We start from the raw sequence: 3,682 nt of genomic DNA on the forward strand, positions 1-3,682 counted from the left end.
GGGGAGAGCAGGCCCCGGGCCCCCTTCTGCACCCCCTGCAGCGGCTGAGGAGGGAGCCCAGCTCGCCCCAGCCTCCCTCTCTACACACGCACATGCATCTGTGCATACCCGTACATGCGTCTAAGCACAGATATACATACATTTCTACATCCAAGCATTCACATACATGCATACATATGTGCACACGTGCATCTAAGCATTCACATACATGCATGCATATGTGCACGCGTGCATCTAAGCACACATACATGCATACACACACATGCACCAGCATATACACACATGCGTACGTGTCAGCACACATATACACACATTCCTACATCTAAGCACACACACATGCATCTAAACACACATGCACACGTACATCTAAGCCGGGGCGGGCAATTCTTTCAGGCGGAGGGCCGCTTGCCGAGTTTGGGCAAGCCACTGAGGGCTGCATGACAGGCAGCCCAGGGCAGGTAAATATTAATTTTCTAAATTTGGGTTGGGGGGGCTCGTGGGCTGGATAGAATGGCCTGGCAGGCCACATCCAGCCCACGCCCCACATTTTGCACACCCCTGATCAAAGCATACATGCATACATTTATCTAAGCATATACATACATGCATACATATGCGTACGCGTGCATCTAAGCACACCTACCTACATGCATATACACATATGCATACATGTAAGCACACCTACAGATGAATAGGCACACATATATGCACACATATGTATGTATATCTACTTGGGGGTCCATAAGGTACAACTCTACCCTGCCTTCTAGTAATAAGAAGAGAGGACTGATGCTTGTATGAACGCAACTGATTGCCTCCAACAGAACAATAATGCAGGGCAGGGGTCTGTATTATCCATCCATCCAGGAGAGAAGGTAAGCACCCTTCATTCTCTTTGGATCCAGTTGTGAACACAGGGCTTCAGCCAACCCCATCCAAATGTAGTGGTACACTCAGCTATCAGCATGTACAAAAGTCCTTCTGTTAACCTTTAAGGAGCTTTGGGTCAGGCCTGGATTGAAAAAGGCACACGTGACAATCTCTCATGCAAACCAATAATAAAAAATGCAGGATAATGGAGGGGGAACCCAGCAGCTCTTAATACTGTCCTCGGCAAAGTTAGTTTCCTGCAGGATTAATGACCGATTATGATGAGACTCAGACCACAACCTAAAAGGCCCTTTAGGGTCTGGGCTCCCAAGGCATTAATGTACAGGAAATGTCCTGCACCAGCCTAGTTAGCACTTAATTTCTAAATGGATGGGTTTTTATCCCAGGGCCGGATTAATGCCAGTGACCTTTTCCATTGAAAACCATGCATCAACTTGAAATACAACTGCCTTAAATCAGAACAACGGCGGGAAGGTAGATGTGGATTAGCACTGCAAAGGAGGGTAGGGAAACACAATTAGAGAAAAGTCAGGAAAATATACCTAAGTTGTGAGTGGCACGCTGCCAGCAGTCCCAAAGGCACTTCTGCTAGAGTTTTAGCAAGAAGCAAATTGGCAATATTGGGCACCAGGAGTCTGTTTTAATAGCATTTAAAATAACAAATTAAGCCATTCTGAGGAGCAGGCTCAACTATATTTCAAGTGTTAATTAGTTTTACACAATGTGATTCACCCTCCTTTTTCTGAATATGTGTCTTTTTTGTAATAATGTCGTAGAGAATATATATGTCATTGGCCTCAGGTTGTTTTGCAATAAAAATACAGTTGTGTTTCTAAAAGGTGACTCAGAGTGATACAGAAAGCATGCCAGACCCACCCCCCAAAAAAACATTTCTAAAGGTAAAAACTGAAAAACAGTACAGGAGTTGGAGGACTTGGCTGGTAAAAAGGAAATCTTGTGTGTTTTGTGCAAAGGGAGTTACTGGTAGCAACGTTGAGGATGGGGGGTTACGTGGACCAGTAAATTAAACTATATCTTAATGCACATCTAAATATAAATTATGTATATTCCTTGCCATATGCGTAGGATACTCATCCTATAGCTGCAAAGTCCCAGATTTTGCTTTGGTCAGTGGTGACAGGGGCAACAGATCTCTTCCATCGTGCCATTGGTTAAAGAGTTTCCCAGATCATTTTTTCCTAAGAGTCAAAATGAGTCTGGAAATAGTTTATATCGTGTCTGGAATGGAGTAGGCTGATCAGATGCTTTCATCACAACTAACATATAGTAGCACTAGCGTCGGTACTATTCCCATTGAATCAGTATGGCTAGACACAGAGGTTGCACATAAACCGGGTTAAGTGAGCGGAAACTGGTTTAAACCTGTAACAGAACATAAGTTTAGTGGGCATAAACCAGTTCCAAAATGGCCCAAACCGGTTTGAGATAAACCTGGTTGAATGTAGTATATCAGACTTAAGTGATTGAAAGCAAACGGGTTTATGGAACTTCTGTCTCAGACCCCTTCCTGGTTTAAGTTCAACCAGAGTCCCCCAGCATCCCAGCATGCTGTGAAACCCTGGGTTGGGCTGTGCTGTCTAGTGCAGTGGAGCAGGGCTGGCCTTGCCCCTCTGCTCCCTAGCCAGAGCAGGGCTGGGGATGCCCACCCCCCTAACTCGAAGGGGTCAGGGAATAGGTTTATTCCCCACTGCTTCCCATGTCCCATCAGCATGGACCCCAGCCAGGGTCTGCCAGGCAGCAGCAGCCCCTGCCAGGCATTTCTCTGCTCACTGTTCCAGTGGCGGGGGCATGGCCAGCCCTGGCAGCAACATGAAGCAGATGGAGGCAGAGGTTTAATTCCCCTCTCCATCCCCTGTCCCAGCAGCCTGGACCCCAGCCGGGGTCTGTCTGGCCGGAGGACAGCAGCCTGTGTTAGGGCTCCCCCCACCCTCTTTGCTGCTGCAGAGATGCTGGCTGACATGGCTCCACTAGGTAAAAGGGGCAGGGAGGGGGTTTATTTCCCCTCACTCTTCTCCCCCTGGGACCCCAGCTGGGGTCTGCTTGGCCTGAACAGAACATCCCCTGGCAGGCATTTATTCCTCCACCCCCCATCGCCCCTGGAGCAGTGGGGACCATGGCCAGCCCCAGCAGTAGCCTCAAGTGAACTGGCCAGGGAGGGGTTTAATTGCCCTCTCCGTGTCCCACTGGCATGGACCTGAGCCGGGTTCAGCAGCCCGTGTTGGGTCTCTACCCCATCGCTGCTGCAGCAGCAGGGGTGGTGGGCATAGGCAGAGGCTGACTGGCATGGCCCCTGAGGTGAAGGGGGCAGGGAGGGGGTTTATTCCAGTGCTCGCCCTGCGCAGGGAGCGATCAGCAGAGGTAGCGGTCAGGGCTAGCAGAAGGAGGTGGTTCCCCAGGGGCAGGGGACACAGAGGGGGAATAAACCTCCTCCCTGCTCCCTTTGCCTCAGGGGGCCATGCCAGCTGCCCAATGCCTGGCTGCACACCTGCCCCTGCAGCTGCGAGGTGGGGGGAACCCTGACACAGGCTGCTGCACCCCAGCCAGGCAGACCCCGGCTAGGGTCTGTGCCACTGGGACAGGGAATGATAACCCCCTCCCCGTCTCCGTTTACTTCATGCTGCCATAGGGGGTGGCCGTGGCCGTGCCCCTGCCAATGGAACCACAAGGGTGGGGGTGGGAAATGCCTGGCAGGGGTGGCTTCCCCTTGTCCCTCCAGGCACACCTGCAGGCCAGGGTGGGGGTTTAAACTCCTCCCCAATCATACTCAGGC

The 3,682-nt window shown here is 50.7% G+C and overlaps 1 protein-coding gene across 1 annotated transcript in view; it reads right to left on the reverse strand.

The window, feature by feature from the left end:
- The window catches only part of PFKFB3 (6-phosphofructo-2-kinase/fructose-2,6-biphosphatase 3), an 81,269-nt gene that overhangs the window by 23,991 nt on the left and 53,596 nt on the right, over positions 1-3,682 (reverse strand). The gene's annotated exons all lie outside the window — the stretch shown is intronic.

This window comes from Crocodylus porosus, unplaced genomic scaffold, assembly GCF_001723895.1.
Source record: "Crocodylus porosus isolate Cpor-Errol unplaced genomic scaffold, CroPor_comp1, whole genome shotgun sequence".
NCBI lineage: Eukaryota > Metazoa > Chordata > Crocodylia > Crocodylidae > Crocodylus > Crocodylus porosus.